Genomic DNA, 19,340 nt, shown 5'->3' with positions numbered 1-19,340 from the left:
ATACATAAGTAATGTCTGTGGCACATGACTGTACAGCTCACAAATCCATGGAGGGTCCAGACTACCCATACAGTAACTTGATTGCTCGAAGGTCAATGAGCCATTTCCTCATTACTTTTGCCCTCTGTTTGTGTCCCAAGTGTGTTTCTGTTGCCGTATGGCTGCCCGATGTGAGCCCGCTCATTGACCTTTTAGCTGCACCATCAAATCCCTCACTGGATTTGGGATCCATGGTTAATTCTCTCCTATATAAGCCATCGGAGGTTAACTATGCCTAATCGGAGGGAACTTTTTCAATGTTTCCCCATGCAATCACTTTATGATAACTATGAGAAGCTGTACGGCCAGATTTGGGAACAGCTTCTTTCCAACTGTGATAAGACTGCTGAACGGATTCTGACCCGGATCTGGGCCGTACCTTCCAAACATCTGGACCTGCCTCTCAGTTTTTTTGCACTACCTTACTTTCCATTTTTCTATTTTCTATTTATGATTTATAATTTAAATTTTTAATATTAACTATCAATTTGTATTCCAGAGAGTGGGAAGCGCAGAATGAAATATCGCTGTGACGATTGTACGTTCTAGTATCAATTCTTTGGCGACAATAAAGTATAAAGTATCTATTTCCTATTCTGCTGAGTTTGAACATCAAGTCCTAAGACTCTCTAGGCTAAGAGATGATTAAACAACCCAACACTTGCTTGCTCAAATACCAGAAACACTGTGGGCAAAAGGATAAATAACAATGTGGGCTGAGAACTGTGTGCAAAACCTTTTAAAGTGTGACTGGATTTGGCAAAGCCACTCCTACACATACTTCAGTGTCCCTTGAACCCAGAGGAAGAGAAAGGTATTAAGCCTATATGGGAAACATTCCTGTAAAGGCAGATTGTCATTCCATCTGTGAGCCCATGTAATACACCTATATTGCCAGTGTGGCAGCCAGGAAAGGACACCTGGTTTTTTTGTCTAAGATCTGAGGGCTGTTAATGAATCTGGATACTGGGCCATCCCATAGTCCCAAACCTAGCTACGATCCTCAGGTGCTTTCCCCCTAACGCTAAACACTATTCATTTGTTGACTTATGTGGGGAGATTTTTTCAATCCCAATTAACCCAGATGCCCAATATTTGTTCACTTTCACCACCAAGGTAAACAGTAAACATGAACCCACTCTCACGGGGATATACTGAGAGCTCAGCGGTCTTTTCTCGAATGCTGCAGAAGGACTTGACAGATGTAGTCTTCCCATCTGAATCCACGTGACTGCAATACGTAGATCATATGCTTACACGTCCTCGGGATCGTGAAGCCACTGTAGACCTGTCTGACAAGGGCCACAAAGTTTTGTCAACCCAAAGTGCATTACTTTGGCCATGTCTAGAGTGAGGCCTGCTGCTTATTTTCTGACAAAAGGGTGAAGGCTGTTGTCAGCTTGCCTAAATCAGTCTTCAAGAGAGATATTGCCCAGTTCCAGGGTATGGCCGGGTATTGACGACAGTGGACTCGTAACTACACCGAAATTAGTTGTCCCCTTCAGGACTTTGCTTCACCGTTTGCTTCAGAACAAATGAAGAGGTCGACTGACACTGATGGATCCTTTACGGCTCTCATGTCTGCAGCGGCCATCAGGCTCCCAGATTACGTCCGAACGTAGAAATCTACAGCACATTACAGGCCCTTCAGCCCACAATGTTGTGCCAACCATATAACCTACTCTAGAAACTGTCTAGAATTTCCATACCGCATAGCCCTCTATTTTGCTAAGCTTCATGTACCTATATAAGAGACTCTTTAAAGACACTATTGTAGATTATGGTAAGTCTTTGCATCTGTTTGTACATGAAACCAGATTTTTTTAAGCAGCACTTACTCAACAAGATGGCAATGCCTATCATCCAAAAGCCTGTTATAGTATTCACCTGGACCCTATAGCTCAAGGCTATCCTAGTTGCCCAAAAGCTGTGGCAGCTGCCCACATGCAATAAATTTGTCTCAAAATCTGAGCATGGGCTACTCAGTTGTGCTACATGTGCCTCACGCTGCCTCTACTTTACTTTAATCATTCAACCACCCAACATTTTACAGCCATCTGAATGATTGGTTATGAGGCTGGTTCGCTGCCTGACTCCTCTGTTCCTATCGTCTGCTGTGTGATGTTGGGCCCTGCCATGCCTTTGCCTGAAGAAGATGGAGAACCCACAATTGTGAAACAGTGATTCAAACTACCTCCCTTCAAATTCTTTTTCAAAATCTGTGTGATACACCTGAGGCTGAAGAGACTTCATGAATTCAAGCACATTGCGTGCAAGGTTCTCAGGGCCTCTGGCATCACTCGAAGGTCATCCTGGGGTGTCCTCCACTCACCTCCCCTGGCTTGCCGTATAGTATAGGATTTGACACATGTGAGAAAAGGGGCAATGACGGGTATGGTTGAAAAGGTGTGACGTGCCAGAGTTTCCAGCCTTAGTGAGAAAGGTAGCAGTGAACCGTATTATTTGTCTGAGATGTAATACTGGAAAAACACTGCCAATACCAACCAGTGTTGGACCTTCCCCCTGGGGACTATTCATGGACTTGCAAATAGACTTTACGTATTTATCAGATGTATGGTTTATAATTATGTGCTGGTCATTGTATGTTTGTTTTCTTGGTGGGTTGAAGTGATGCTTGTAGAAATGATGCTCTAACTGTCACTAAACTCTTATTACAAGAATTTATTCCTAAGTTTGGAATCTCGAGTGATAACGGCAAGGTGATACAGGAGTAATGAAAGCCTTACAGTGTAAGAATTATTTCGCCTGTCCTTACCACCTTCAATCTACTGGGGCAGTTGAAGGGTAGAATGGAGCCCTGAAAAGCAAGCTGCCTAAATTGTGTGAGGAAGCTGGACTGAGGTGGCCAGAAGTACTTCCACTGTCCCTCATGACAATGCACTGCACACCAAACCGTGTAACGGGACTATCCCTGCGTGCCGTTGTACTGGGATGTCCCATGTGCTTGCTGGTCACTCCTCCCTTTTGGTAAAACAGATGGACATCCATACCAAGAGTGAAATTGCGTTACAGAATGCAGACTCTTAAAGGTTTCCACTACCAGCTATCGGAAGCCCAAAAAGTCGTGACAACTGCAGTAACATGCTCTTGCCATACTGAACATCCGGGAGATTGGGTACTGGTCAGAGCCTAGTGATGAAAGAACTGCCTGGCCAGCGGTACCACCCGACCAGGGAACAGGTGGTCAGAAGAAACTTAATGACAAGGACTGGTGGACTGAACTCTCGATCTTTGCTATTTACCACCTTAAGTAATCACTATATTTTAAACACTTTGGGTAATCTGGACTTTTATTTTCTACCTAAATGCAGAACTATTCTAATACATCAATACTCCTTAACACTTTTCCTTGTAGTTATGAAAATGCATTGTGTACTAACTGGCCAGGTTGTTGGGTGTGCTCTAAAGGGCCCATACATTTGGAAGGTGGCTTGCCAAATCAGCCTATATCCCTGACTTATAGTGAGTTTGATTTTGTGTTTTGCTTTGATAACAAAGCTAAATCTGTGTAGACAGCAGGGAGCTGCACTGCCCACAGGAACGACTCTTGCCAATGCAACTGTTTTGAGGGTTGGTATCAACCTACCTACAATGGCGTGAATAATCTCCCTGCATTGAAGATGCTTCATAGGGATAGGGGTGAAGTATGTTACTGTGATCAGCAAAGGACAGGACTAGACTGGGGTAACAGTACATGCAATGACTACACAACTGGTAACCCTCCCAATTTTGTTAATGGTACTTACTGGGTGTGAGGCTGCTAGGCCTATCACTGGCTACCAGAAGAAACCAAAACAAAAGGGATTTTTGACCTGAACCAAAGCCATGGAGGGGTTGCTGTTATCTGGTTTGTGTACCAGCTGCCCACTCTCTCTCTCTGTATCCCATTGTGCACAGCCCCATCAAAGGAACATTACAGAAACTGAGCATTTCTAGACAATAGCATCCCTGTTCTGGGGGCCTGCCAGACATAGCCTGCAAGAGCATCAAAGTACACTAGCACTGGAGAGCTTGGCTAATGATACAGCCATAGTGCCTTCAATATCATTACCGTCAAATTTGCACTGTGGCCCTTCAAAATTGATTAGCATTGGACTTTTTGTTGGCCAAAAAAAGAGGTGCTAACACTGGCCCGGAGTGTTGCACATACATCCCTGATAGGTCCGAGAATGTCAACAATTTAGCTGTGCACATCCAAGTCGAAGCTGCTAAGGTTGGAATGGTTGGGAAAGAGCTGCATGAGACTCCATCCTCACCTTAAGGACCTTCTAGCTGGCTTCACTCTTTACACAGGAGCTGGGGCAGCTCCATTGCACACTGGGCAATTGGAGCCGTATTCTTGTTAGTTGTCATATTCCTTTCAGTCTCTTGCCTGAGATTACTCTGTTGAATGTTAGCCCAGAGCAGCTGCCTTCATCATGATACTACAGCTGATCACCCCCGAGTTTTAGAGACTCTGCGCTATTGAAATTCAGTAAGATTTATGTTGTTGTCTGCAGGACAAAAAGGGGGGAGTGTTGAAGGAACAGTAAAGCAAGGATAGCCTGGGGCAATTGCAGACAAGCAAGACCTTTGAAATGAGACCACCAGAGCCCCCTCTGCTTACTACAGACAAAATAGTGGGTCCTCAAGTGAAATGAATGAGGCTTCTGTTGTGAGACTTTTCCAGAAAGGACATGGTCAAGATAGCGCCTGCAAACAATACTTCCTCGAGCTACATCTGTCAGATACTCCACAAAGCTGTCTAGTTTCCTTCTTCTCTGTCTTTGTTTTTGTTTTAAATATGTTTCTGGTACCATTAGAGCCTGCAATTTACAGATTGAAGATTGAGTGAGTGATCTAGTGCTTTGCTCTCCGAGAAAATTCCAGGAGGCAAGCGGTCTCAAGGCAAAGAAGCTTAGAGACGGGGCATGAGCCCATGATCGACTCCACTTCTTGCCAATTAAAGCATCAAGGAAGACCGAAACATCGAGGTGAATGCGGGAGGCGAGCAAGTGTTCAGCGCCAACTACCTGTCTCTCACTCGCTGCTGGAGAAGATGTCTGCGTGTGTCAGATCTCTTGCTTGTTGCTTCCAAGGGAAGTCCACTGTGTTCGAGTGGACCTTCTCTCCCTCAATGCTGTTGGAGGAAAGTTCTGTGATTTATGGATCAGACTGTGAACTATGGTTCAAATACGACTCTTTCAGCTTTATGCTTTTTTGTATTCTGTGTTTTTGCCCATTCTTGTTGCTGTTTGCATGATTTGTTTCTTTTTGTGGGGGTGGTTGGAGTTGGACGTTCTTGTTGACCTTGGCACAATTTGTTTTTTTTGATGTGGGGGGTTTTGATGTTCTTGTTGCCATTTGTGTGATTTCTTTTTCGCATGGGGGTTAGTAATCAAGTTTCTATTTGCGTGCTGTTTCTGTGCGTTGATGTTTTTCTTTGAATAGCTTTCATGGTTTTCTTTGTTTCGTGTCTGTTTGGAGAAGTTGAATTTCAGAACTGCATACTTACTTTGATTATAGATATAACTTTGAAACTTTCCCAAAAAATGGCTTCCTTTACACAATAGGGGGTGCTAGAGACAGACAGGATAGCAGATGGATCTGAAACATACTCAACAACTAAGCCTCTATTGTCCTTACTAACTGCAAACTATCATTAGATGTACGCTCGAAGTCTCGATGGACGTTAACACCCCTTTTCTGAATGGTGATTGATCTTGTAAGTAAGGAATTCAAACATGTATAATTTACAATGATTAATATCAGCAACTCAGAAGCCAATTCTGTATAAAAATAGCAGTTTTCTGTTCAGTCTGGGTGACAAGCTCCATGCTGTTCTCTTAGTGCACAAGTAAAATAAAAGGAATATTTGAGTTGTAAGAGTGCGTGTGTTCTGGGCCAAGTTCTTTTAGTTATTTCATTTTTTTTATTGGTGGTGACAGTTACTTTGACACTTCTAGAATAAATCCTATTATCGGAACCCTACGTAGATCCTATTTATTTAATTACTTTTCTGTTTTTCTACAGGGGTAAAGTGCTGCATTGCACCCACATCTACTTTATGACATTCAGGCTATTCTCCATGTACTATTTGTTGAAGCTTACTCCCATCCCAGGCCAGAAGCCTCCAGCATGATGCCCCACCTGAGATCTGATCCCAGGATCTGTGTATGGGCCTACTGCACTCCCTAGTCACTACACAGTTTCAATTAACATTATCAGTCAGATCTTAAGGTCTCATGGCCCTGTTCTCAGACTGTGTTTCGGAGTTTTGATCTCCCTCCCAATCCGTTCCATTTTCCAATTTGTTTCTAACCCATAAGAATGGCCCATATCACACCATGAGGACACCTTCTCCTAAATGCTGGGCTTTTACTCTCCCCACCGAGAGTGACGTTGCATCTACTCATACGGCAGCATGATCCTGAACCGTTTCTAAACTTATCTGCATTCAGTTAGATCAGAAGGCGATAGGTGTTGAATGACAATGCAGACTGAGTGGCCTTCTCCTAGTACATACGTTCTTATACCAAACTTATTCAGCATCTGCTTGAGTTACTACTAAGGCCCAAATGTTTATAAATTACAATCAATGAATTGAATGAGAGATCAAGTTTAATATATTCAAGTTTTATGAAGATGCAGAGTTAGCTGTGGGCTCTGAGGTGGATTCTGGGAGCTTTTGAAGACAATGTAAATAGGACAGGTGAATAGAGAATGAATATAGTGTGGGAAAAATTGTTAGAGAGCAGATAAAAAGGCATAAACACGAGAAAGTCTGCTGATGCTGGAAATCCAAAGCAACACACACAAAAAGCTGAACTGAAGAAGGGTCTCAGCATGAAACATCAACTGTTCATTCATTTCCTTAGATGCTGCCCGTCCTGCTGAGTTCCTCCAGCATTTTGTGTGTGTTGCTTTAGGTTAAAAAAACAGCCAGAGTGTGTTCTCAGAGAGTGGTAAAACTGAAGGCAGTTGGTGTTCAGAGGATCTTGGTGTACATATTTACAATGTAGATGGCAGGGATGTGGAGGGTATTGTAGAGCAGAGGGTGCTAGGGGCAAAACTTCATAGTACCATAAAGAGATGTCTCACACTGACAGGGGCCATGTTCGGTTCTGATCTTGAGTCCTGTTTGTGTGGAGTTTGCACATTCTCCCTACAAATGTTGGTGAGTTTCCTCTGGGTGCTCCTGTGTCTTTCAAACGTCCTAATGACATACTGACTGGGCAGTTAAGTAGCCACTGTAAATTGCATCTGGTGTGTAGGCGAATGGTATAATCCGGGGGAGTTAAAACAAACATGGAGAGAATCAAATCATAAACATGAGAAAGTCTGCAGGTGCTGGAAAAGCAAAGCAACACACATACAGTGCCAGAGAAGTTCAACATGTCCGGCAGCGTCTATGGAAAAGAGTAAGCAGTTAACCTTTCGGGCCGAGACACTTCTTCAGGACTGAAAAGGAAGGGGGAAGACATCAGAATAAAAAGGTAGGGAAGGGGAAGGAGGCTAGCTAGAAGGTCATAGGTGAAGCCAAGTGGGTGGAAAAGGCAAAGGGCTGGAGAAGAAGGACTCTGATAGGAGAGGCGGTGAGTCAGAGGACTGCAGAGAACACAGAGGGGGAGTAGTGACAAAAGAGTTTCACTGACGTTCCACCAAAGAGAAGATTTAAACAACTTCAGAAGTTGCAGAGGAGATTCCCCATCAATATGCTGTTTCTTGGGAAGGAGCAGTTCAGTCTGGAGAAGCTAGATCTTTTTTCCCTTGAGAGAGAGGTTAAGAGGGAAGGGTATTTATAGGGTATTGATAGAGTAGCCTGTAGGTAACCAGGGAAGAAGGAGAAAAAATGAGAAAAGATAGAGTAAGGTGAAAGAGATTCAGAGGAGATATGATCTGCTTCACCCAGTAGTTGAAGCTGTCTAGGTAAAGACCTGAATCATTTTGTCTTAGAGGATTCTAGTTTAAGTGCTGGACAAAGGGCTTAATATGGAATGGTGCCCCTATTGGCCTGGAGGTGTTGAGTTGTATGCCTTTTTCATGTTATGCAGTTCCCTGACTCTGTGACACTCCGATATACTGGAGAGGTCTTTTGTTGGAAGGTTTAAACAAGGAACCAGGAAGGCTAAAAGATGCCATGAAATATTCTTGGCATGTAGGATTAAGGAAAATCTGAAAGCATTTTATTTATAAATTAAAATCAAGAGCATAGCTTGGGAAATTGTAAGTATACGCTGCAATGGAATTTGTGTCTGGGGCCTGAGGAAATGGGTGAGGTATTAAATGAATATTTTGTATTGGTATTCACCAGGGAGAAGGACATGGATGACAGTGGGTTTAGGAAAGGGTATGTTAACAGTCTAAGACATATTAATATCAAGAAGAAGATGTTGGGTCTCTTGGAGTACATTAAGTTAGATAAGAAAGGAGAGTGGAGAGGAAGTATGACAGGCGAGGAGGAAAATGGGGTACAGAGGGAAAACTTCAAAACTTAAGATCATAAGACACAGGAGCAAAATTAGACCATTTGGCCCATCGAGTCTGCTCCACCATTTAATCATGGTGATCCTTTTTTCCTCCTCCTCAACCCCATTTCCTAGTCTTCTCCCTGTAACCTTTGTTGCCCTGTCCAGCCAAGAACCTATCAATCTCTGCCTTAAATAAACCCAACGAACTGTCCTCCACAGCTGTATGTGGTGACGAATTCCTCAAATTCATCACCCTCTGGGTAAAGAAACTTCTTCACATATCTGTTTTAAATGGACACCCTGCTATCCCGATGCTGTGCCCTCTTGTCCTAGACTCCCCCACCATGGGAAACATCCTTTCCACATATACTCTGTCTAGGCTTTCCAACATTTGAATGGTTTCAATGAGATCTTCTCCTCATCCTTCTAAATTCCAGCAAGTATAGACCTAGACCCATCAAATGTTGTTCAAATGATAAACCTCTCATTCCCAGAGTCATCCTTGCAAACCTCCTCTGGACCTTCTCCAATGCCAGCACATCTTTTCATAGATGAGGAGCCCCAAACTGTTCACAATATTCAAAGTTAGGCCTCACCAGTGCCTTATAAAACCTCAGGATCACATCCTTGCTCTTGTATTCTAGACCGCTCGAAATGAATGCTAACATGGCATTTGCCTTCCTCACCACTGACTCAACCTGCTAGTTAACTTTTAGGGCAGTCTGCACAAGAACTCCCAAGTTCCTTTGCATCTCAGATTTTTGGATTTTCTCCACACTTAGAAAATAGTCTGCACATTTATTTCTACAAACAAAGTGCATGACAATGCATTTTCCAACATTGTGTTTCATTTGCCACTTTCTTGCCTATTCTCCTGATCTGTCTAAGTCCTTCTGTAGCCTACTGTTTCCTCAACACTACCTCCCCCTTCACCAATCTTTGTATCATCTGAAAAATTGGCAACAAAGCTATCTATTCCATCATATAAATCCCTAATATACAGCATAAAAACAAGTAGTCCCAACATCAACTCCTGCGGAACACTTCTAGTCTACGGTAGCCAACCAGACAAGGATCCTTTTATTCTCACTCGCTGCCTCCTACCAAACACCCAATGCTCTAACCATGTTAGTAACTTTCCTATAATACCATGGGCTCTTAACTTGATAAGCAGCCTCATGGGTGGCACCTTGTCAAAGGTCTTCCGAAAGTCCAAGTATACAGCAATCTCTACATCACCTTTACCTATCCTACTTGTAATCTCCTCAAAGAATCCCAACATGTTTGTCAGGCAAGATTTTCCCTTAAGGAAACCATGCTGACGCTGTCCTATCTTGCCCTGTGTCACCAATTACTCCATAACCTTATCCTTAACAAGTGACTCCAACATCTTCCCAACAACTGAGGTCAGGCTAACTGGCCTATAATTTCATTTCTGCTGCCTTCCTCCTTTTCTAAACAGTGATGTGACATTTGCAATTTTCCAGTCCTCTGGCACCATGCCAGAGCTCAGAGATTTTTGAAAGATCATTGTTAGTGCTTCCACAATCTCTACCACTACCTCTTTCAGGACCCGAGGGTACAGTTCACCTGGTCTGTGTGACTTCTGTATCCTTAGGTCTTTCAGCTTTTCCCTTGTAATAGTAACTGCACTCACTTCTCTTCCTTCACACACTACAACATCTGGCACACTGTTAGCGTCTTCCACAGTGAAGGCAGGTGCAAAATACTCACTTACTTAATCTGTCATCTCTTTGTCCCTGGTTATTATTTCTCTGGCCTCATTTTCTAGTGTTCCTATATCCACTCTCATCTCTCTTTTATCTTTTACATACTTGAAAAAGCTTTTACTATCCACTTTGATATTGTTTGCGAGCTTGTTTTCATATTTAATCTTTTCCCTTCTAAGGATTGTTTTAGTTGCTCTCTGTAGCTTTTTAAAAGCTTCCCAATCTTGAATCTTTCCGCTATTGTTTGCTTTGTTGTATGCCCTCTCTTTTGCTTTTACATTAGCTTTCACTTCCCTTGTCAGCCACGGTTGTACTATTTTGCTGTTTGAGTATTTCTTCGTTTTTGGAATACATTATTTTCCCAGAAACTCATACCATTGTTGCTCTGCTGTCATCCCTGTCTGCAGCTCCTTCCAATTTAGTTTAGCCAACTCCTCTCTCATACCACTGTAATTTCCTTTACTCCACCAAAATACAGCCAGGTCCGACTTTGCTTTCTCTCTATCAAATCCCAAGTTGAACTCAATCATATTGTGATCACTGGCTCCTAAGCGCTTTTTTACTTTAAGCTACCTAATCGCCTCTGGTTCACTACGCAACACTCATTCCAGTATAGCCCATCCCCTAGTAGACTCAGCGACAAACTGCTCTAAAAGGCCATCTTGTAGGCATTCAACAAACTCACTCTCTTGCGATCCATTACTAACCTGATTTTTCCAATCTACTTGCATGTTAAAACCTCCCATGACTATCATAACATCGCCCTTTTCTATTGACAAGCCTTTTCTATTTCCCATTGTAATCTGTGGTCCACATCCCAGCTACTGTTGGGAGGCATGTATATAATTGCCATCAGGGTCCTTTTACCCTTGCAGTTTCTTAACTTAACCCATAAGGATTCAACATCTTCCGATCCTATCTTTCCACAGATTTGATGTCATTCTTTACCAGAAGAGCCACACCAACCCCGCTGCCTACCTTCCTATCCCTCTGATTCAATGGACATTCAGCTTTCAACTGCAACCATCCTTCCGCCACATTTCAGTGATGGCTGCAACATCATACCTGATAATCTGTAATAGTGCAACAAGATCACTCACCTTAATTCTTATACTCCGTGCATTGAGATATAACACTTTGAGTGCTGTATTTGCTACCCTTTTTGATTCTGCATCCCTAATGCACTAATACTCACCCTGCTGGCTACAATTTTGTTCTATCATCTGCCTGCCCTTCCTGACAGTCTGACTGCACACTATCTTTGCTTTTTTACCATCCATCCTACCCTGAGTCCCTTCATTCCAGTTCCCAACCCCCTTCCCCCCCGCCAAATTAACTTAAACCCTGCTCAGTAGCTCTAACAAAGCTGCCCGCCAGAGTATTGGTCCGGCTCTGGTTCAGGTCCAAACCATCCCTCTTCTACAGTCTACACTCCCTCAGAAGAGATCCCAACACATTGCCTTAGCAATAAAACAGATCCAATCAGCACATAGATTTGATTGCCCAGATCTTTCGCAGTTAGGTTGCATGAATGAAGGAACGAACCTGGGACAATTCAGCAGTCACAGTCCAAAACTTTCTCACTGCTGACTGATAATTCTATTAAATTAAAACAATTGAAAGAAAGAACATTTTCTTAAATATGAAGTTTATTTTAAGTTATACACGTTTCTGTACTTTCAGTGCCGTACTTTCCTTGTTGAACTGTGTGCCTATAACCCAAGTCATAATTCTTGGTTCCTTAATCAATTTCAGATATTTGAAATAAACAGAGAGATTTCCATAAGTTGACATTAGTTACCATCATTGCAGGAATTTTCTGAAGGCTGGAATTTTACCAGGATATGTGTGTAAAATGTGGCCCTAAGCATAGGGTATGCCCTATTAATGCCCAAAAGAAAGGGTCCCGATTAATCTTCTCAAATCCATTTTACAGACTGCAGTTTCTCTTTATTTAGTCTTTGAATCAGAATTCGAGTCAAACTGTGAGTCAGGTTTATTATCACCGGCATGTGTCATGAAATTTGTTAACTTAGCAGCAGCAGTTCAATGCAATGCATAATATAGAAGAAAATTAATAAGTAAATCAGTTACAATATATGTATATTGGAGATTAGAAATCATGCAAAAACAGAAATAATATATATTGAAAGAATAAGGTGGTGTTCCTGGTTTCAATGTCCATTTGGGAATCGGTTGGCAGAGGGGAAGGAGCTTTCCAGAATCCGGCTCTTTGAGAGGAAGGCTGGCAGACTGTTAGATCAAGCCTCCAGCTCAGTGATGTTTATTGGCTGTGATTTTACTCCTATCTGGCACCGGTGCATTTTCATTAATTTATTCTCTATATCTGAATACTATGGGGATTTCAATATGCAGGTAGACTGGGGAAATCAGGTTGATGCTGCTTCCCAAGAGGGGGAGTTTCTAAAATGCCTACGAGAATTTTTTTAGAGCAGCTCATGGTTGAATCCACTAGGGCATCAGTTATTCTCGATCGAGTGTTGTGCAATGAACCAGAAAACCAGAATTGATTAGAGAGCTTAAGGTAAAGAAACCCTTAGGGGTAAATGATCATAATATGATAGACAAGCAACACACATCAAAGTTGCTGGTGAACGCAGCAGGCCAGGCAGCATCTCTAGGAAGAGGTACAGTCGACGTTTCAGGCCGAGACCCTTCGTCAGGACTCTCGGCCTAAATGAAGGGTCTCGGCCTGAAACGTCGACTGTACCTCTTCCTAGAGATGCTGCCTGGCCTGCTGCGTTCACCAGCGACTTTGATGTGCGTTGCTTGAATTTCCAGCATCTGCAGAATTCCTGTTGTTTGCGATAATATGATAGAACTCACTTTGCAATTTAAGAAGGAGAAGCTAAGGTCACACACATAAAAGTTGCTGGTGAACGCAGCAGGCCAGGCAGCATCTATAGGAAGAGGTACAGTCGACGTTTTGGGCCAAGACCCTTCGTTAGGACTAACTGAAAGAAGAGCTAGTAAGAGATTTGAAAGTGGGGGGGGGAGGGGGAGATCCAAAATGATAGGAGAAGACAGGAGGGGGAGGGATGGAGCCAAGAGCTGGGCAGGTGATTGGCAAAAGGGATACGAGAGGATCATGGGACAGGAGGCCCAGGGAGAAAGAAAAGGGCAGGGGTGGGGAAACCCAGAGGATGGGCAAGGGGTATAGTGAGAGGGACAGAGGGAGAAAAAGGAGAGAGAGAAAAAGAATGTGTGTATATAAATAAATAATGGATGGGGTACGAGGGGGAGGTGGGGCATTAGTGGAAGTTTGAGAAGTCACCTTATTCCTTAAGGTGAGGAACAACACCTTATATTCCATCTGGGTAGCCTCCAACCTGATGGCATGAACATTGACTTCTCAACTAAAAAAATGATTAAGAAGGAATAGATGGAATACAAAGGTAAGCTAGCCAATAATACTAAAAAGGATATCAAAAGTATCTTCAAATACATAAAGTATAAAAGAGAGCCAAGAGTAGATATTGGACTACTGGAAAATGATGCTGGAGAAGTAGTAAGGGGGATCAAGGAAATGGTGGATTAAGTGACTAAGTACTTTGCAACAGTCTTCACTGTGGAAGATACTAGCAGTATCCCTGAAGTTTGAGAGTGTCGGGGGCAGAAGTGTGTGAAGTTGCTATTACTTTGGAGATAGTTCTTGGGAAACTGAAAGGTCTGAAGGTAGATGTCACCTGGACCAGATGGCATACACTCCAGTATTCTCAAAAAGGTGGCTGAGAAGATTGTGGAGGCATTAGTACTGATTTTTCAAGAATCAGTTGGTTCTGGCATGGTTCTGGATGAACGGGAAATTGCAAATATCACTCCACTCTTCAAGAAGCAAGAAATACAGAAGAAAGGAAATTTTTGGCCAGTTTGTCTCACTTCAGTGGTTACGAAGATGTTGTAGTCGATTGTTAAGAATGTGGTTTCAGGGAACTTGGAGGCACATGATAAAATAGGCTGAAGTCAGCATGGTTTCCTTAACAGAAAATCTTGCCTGACAGATCTGTTGGAATTCTTGGAAGAAATAACATGCAGGATAGACAAAAGAGAATTGGTGGATATTGTGTACTTGGATTTTAAGATGGCTTTTCACAAGGAGCTACACATGAGGCTGCTTAATAAGTTAAGAGCCCATGATATTGCAAGACAGACATTAGCATGGATAGAGCATTATCTAATTGGCAGGTGGCAAAGTGTGCGAATAAACAGAGGTTTTTCTGGTTGACTGCCAGTGACTAGTGGTGTTTCACAAGGGTTTGTGTTAGGACTGTTTTTTATGTTGTATGTCAATGACTTGGTCGATGGAATTGATACTTTTGTCGCCAAGTTTGTAGATGAGATGAAGATAGGATGAGAGGCTAGTAGTTTTGAGGAAGTAGAGAGGCTGTAGAAGGACTGAGACTTATTAGGAGAATGGAAAAAGATATGGCAGATATAATCGTGTCAGGAAGTGTATAGGCATGCACTTTGGTAAAAGAAATAAAAGGGTAGACTATTTTCTTCATGGGTAGAAAATTCAAAAATCAGAGGTGCAAAGGGACTTGGGAGTCCTTGTGCAGGTTTCCCTAAAAGTTAATTTGAATTTTGAATTGGTGGTGAAGAAGGCAAATGCAACGTTAACATTTACTTTGAGAAGACTAGAATATAAAAACAAGGATAGAATGTTAAGGTTTTATAAGGGTCTGATGAGGCCTCACTTGGTGTATGATGAGCAGTTTTGGGCCCCTTATCTTAGAAAGGATGTGCAGACATTGCAGAGGGTTCAAAGGAGTTTCACAAAAATGAAAGGCCTGTCATATGAGGAATGTTTAATGGCTCTAGGACTCCACTCACTGGAATTCAAAGAATGAAGGGTGAACTCGTTGAAATCTATCGAATGGTGAAAGACCTAGTTAGAGTGGATGTGGAGAGCATGTTTTCCTGTGCTGGAGCAGTCTAAGACCAGGACACAGCCTCAGAATAGAAAGGCATCCTTTTAGAATGGAGATGAGAAGAAAGTTCTTCAAATAGAGAGTAGTGAATCTGTGAAATTCATTGCCACAGGCAGCTGTGGAGGCAAAGTCATTGTGTGTATTAAGGCAGAAGTTGATACATTCTTGATTAGTCAGGGCATGAAGGGATACAGACGGAAAGGAGGAGATTGGGGCTGAAAGGCAAAATAGATCTGCCATGATGAAATGGCAGAGCAGACTCGATGGGTTAGATGGCCTAATTCTACTATATCTTATAGTCTTATGTATAAACCTAAACCACTTCCTTGATAAAAATCATGAGAAGGTTAATAAAAGCAAAAATAAGTAATTATGCTTCTTGTGCCTGTTATTCCATTAAGTATTTTCATTGTTGATCTATTTTTCGGTGTGGAAACCACTCAAACAAACCAACATTGCTTAGAGACTAAGCACAGGGAAGGGTATGCGGAGAGGGGGTTAATCCTCAGAGACTCATTCTCCAATCTTGATCTAATAACAAGGCTCCAAAGTTGAAAAAATGTTCAATCTTTTGTTAAGAAACTAGCAGAACAAACAATCTGAAAGCAATAAAAAGTAATGAAACTAAAACCAACAATATAACAAAGTAATTGTCTTAGCATATTAAATGTACTTAAACTTTCTTCAATGTAATTAAATATAATTAAGTTTACTTAAGCTATCTTAAATATAATTAAGGTAAATTAAGCTTGCTTAAATGTAATTAGACAGATAGTCAGACAGTGTATACATATCTTGCAAACCCTTCAGTAGTTGCATAGACACCTGATGAGCAGACTATCTGTTGGATGGAAGTGACCAACAACTCTGATAGGGCAGATGCCAAGTTTTTAAGCTCACCAGTGGGAGGTGGTGCTTTAGCACTGCTGGCCCACCACCTCGAGGGAGTCTTGATCATAAGCGGGCCGAAACTCCTGAAGACAGGTGGCAGATCAACTGATGATCCCACTGGTGATAGCACAGGACAGTTAACATCTTAGTCCATGTGTATTTTGTAACTCTTTTGTTCTGGACACCAGTGACTACCGGGAATAGTCCGGTGACAGCGTGGAGAGACAGCGGACAGCCAGGAAAGACTGGTACCGGGGGTGTCGGGATTGGCAGTCCGGGCACCAGCTCAGAAGAGCACCCACCCCTTGAAGTTTCTAGTTTACATGGAGATACATACCCTCGGGGTCCTCCGAGAGGGAGGGAGAATGATGGACCCAATCGGACGGATACAGTTAATTACAGGGAACGACTACGACCAAGAGCTAGGATAAGAGGCTCTGAGTGTCCAGTGTGTTGGTGTGGGAGAGCATTTTCCAGCATTAAAGGTTTATGAGTCCACCAAGCAAAGTTGAAGTACTATTCCATCCCGGTGGATGAAGATGAGATTTCTTCACCAAGCACAGATGATCTGGTCTTTTCAACCACTCATTCACAAGCCACAGCGATTCGCTCTGGAGAGCATCAGCATACTCCAGGTCAGACGAGAGATAACCCAGGTCAGGTTTCAGACCACAGTACCCAGGTAGATTCTTTGCATGATGGCGGTGGTGAGGAGGTAGAGAAGAAGAGGAAGGTCAAGTGGCCAGCAATGGCAGATGAGAAGGCTTGGCGTGTATTTGATGAAGATATCAGTATGATGTTGGAGAACACGCTCAGCGGAACATCAAAAAGAAAGTTGGAAGTGGTGGGCGATATGATTTACGATGTTTGAAAGTACAGGTTTGGTTTGGTTGAGTTGAAGAAAACAAAGCCTACACAGCAACCGAGCAGGTGCCAGAAGGAGATTAGTAGGTTGAGGAGAGAGCTTAGATCGTTGAGACAGAGGTGGAAGGTAGCAAGTGAGGGTGACAAGCCAGGGCTTGCTGATCTCCGAGAACATTTTCGAATAAAGTTAGCATCACTCCGTCGTGCAGAGTCACAACGTAAAAAGAGAAAGAAGAGAGAGAAGGCAAGAAAGTCGTTCTTTGAGAACCATCACGAGTTCACAAAGAAACTGTTTGAACAAAGTAAGAGCGGGCAGCTTAACATCCCTCAACAAGAACTTGAGGATCACCTAGCAAGCACTTACTCTAACGAACAGCAGGAGGCTCCTTTGCTTGACATTTCAGGGCTTGTGAAGCCTACCAGGCCAGGAGTGAAGTTCGATCTATCAGAACGCAAACTGGCAGAAGTCAAATGGTTCATCAGAAAGGCAAGGTCAGGCTCAGTGCCAGGACCTAATGGAGTGCCGTATAAGGTGTTCAAGAAGTGTGAACAGCTGAGGAAATACTTGGGGAGATTGTTAAAGGTGGTGTGGAGACAAGGTGTTGTTCCTTTGTCATGGAGTGAAGCTGAAGAAGTATACATCCCGAAGGAAGAGAATTCTTCTACTTTGAATCAGTTCCAACCAATTTCACTCCTGAATGTAGAGGGGAAGATTATGTTTGGCATTCTGGCAGAAAGAATATCTTCATTTGTGATGGAGAATAGATTAGTAAATACATCTGTGCAGAAGGCAGGAATACCAGGCTTCCCAGGATGCCTTGAACATTCTAGTATGATATGGCATACCATCCAGGAGTCAAAAAGGTTGAGAAGAAATCTGGGGTGTAGTTTGGCTTGATCTGGCAAATGTGTATGGTTCTGTTCCCCATGTCCTGATTGAGTTTGTGATGAAATTCCTACGGATTCCTGCGAAGGTGAGGAACTTCGTTATGCAATACTACAACGATTTCCGGATGAGGTTTTCCACTCAGCAGTTTACAACTAGGTGGCAGAGCTTGGATGCTGGAATCCCAATGGGATGTGCAATTTCACCCATCCTTTTGTTAGCCATGGAGGTCATTGTGAGGGCTGCAGAATCAGTGGGACCAGGTGTCGCACTTGATGGCGGAGAGGAGTTACCACCAATACGAACGTTCATGGACTATCTTACCCTTTTGGGTCCCAGCACGGAGGCAGTGGAAAATATACTATCTAGACTCTAGGAGTTAATGGATTGGGGAAGAATGAATTTCAAGACAAAGAAGTGAAGCAGCCTTGTTCTTAGGAGAGGAAAGCTGGTTGACTTTCATTTCACCCTTTGTGGAGAGGAAATTCCATCCATTCAAGACCAACCAGTTCAGAGCCTCGGGCAATGGTACACAGAGGAGCTGAGAGACACCAAGAGGGTTCAAGAGACAGCAGAACAGATCAGCAGAGGTCTGATGTCTGTTGACAAGTGTGGCTTGCCTGGCAAGTTGAAGTTGTGGTGCTTGCAGTACGGACTGATGCCATGGATAATGTGGCTGCTAACTGTCTATGAAGTGGCAATGTCCCACGTTGAGGCAATGGAACGGAAGATCAACAAGTATGTGAAGAAGTGGCTTGGAGTACCGAGCAGCCTTGCCAATGTTGCAATCCACAGTAGCCAGACAAAGCTACACATCCCAGTGCAATCCCTTGTTGAGGAAGTCAAGGTAGCCAAGGTAAGATCATTCTTGATGCTTCGAGACTCAAAAGACCCTGTCATCAAGAACACCCAGCCAGATGTGAGATCAGGCAGGAAGTGGTCAGCCTGTGTAGCAGTTGATGAGGCAGAGTCCAGATTGAAGCACAAGGAGATGGTTGGGGCTATCCAGCTAGGCCGCCAGGGACTTGGATGGACAACCCACAAGTGGTGGTCATCTTCTACAGGTAAGGAGCGCCGTGAGCTTGTAACACAAGAAATACGAGAGGTAGAAGAGGTTAACTAAAACAGCTGGCCTAGCCAAACAAGGGGCTTGGACCCGGTGGGAAGGTGTTGAACAACGACATCTATCTTGGAATGCTCTGTGGCAGATGGAACCGTTCCGCATTTCTTTTCTATGCAGAACAACGTACGATCTGCTCCCAACACCTGCCAACCTCAGCACCTGGTATGAAGATAAGACAGACAGGTGTGCTGCTTGTGGCGAGAAGGGAACACTTCAACATATTTTGAGTGCATGCAGAGTCAATCTTTCCAGCGGCATGTACACTTGGAGACATAACAATGTTCTCAAAGTTGTAACAGAAGCGGTTGAGCAGAGAGTACACAGCACAACTTATCTCATGCCCCATGCTGCACAGAACATTGCATATCATTTGTAAAAGAAGGC

The sequence above is a fragment of the Mobula hypostoma genome, chromosome 10 (assembly GCF_963921235.1).
Source record: "Mobula hypostoma chromosome 10, sMobHyp1.1, whole genome shotgun sequence".
In the NCBI taxonomy this organism is placed as follows: Eukaryota; Metazoa; Chordata; class Chondrichthyes; order Myliobatiformes; family Myliobatidae; genus Mobula; species Mobula hypostoma.
The sequence above is the reverse complement of the archived record's forward strand: the minus strand, read 5'-3'. Positions refer to the sequence as shown.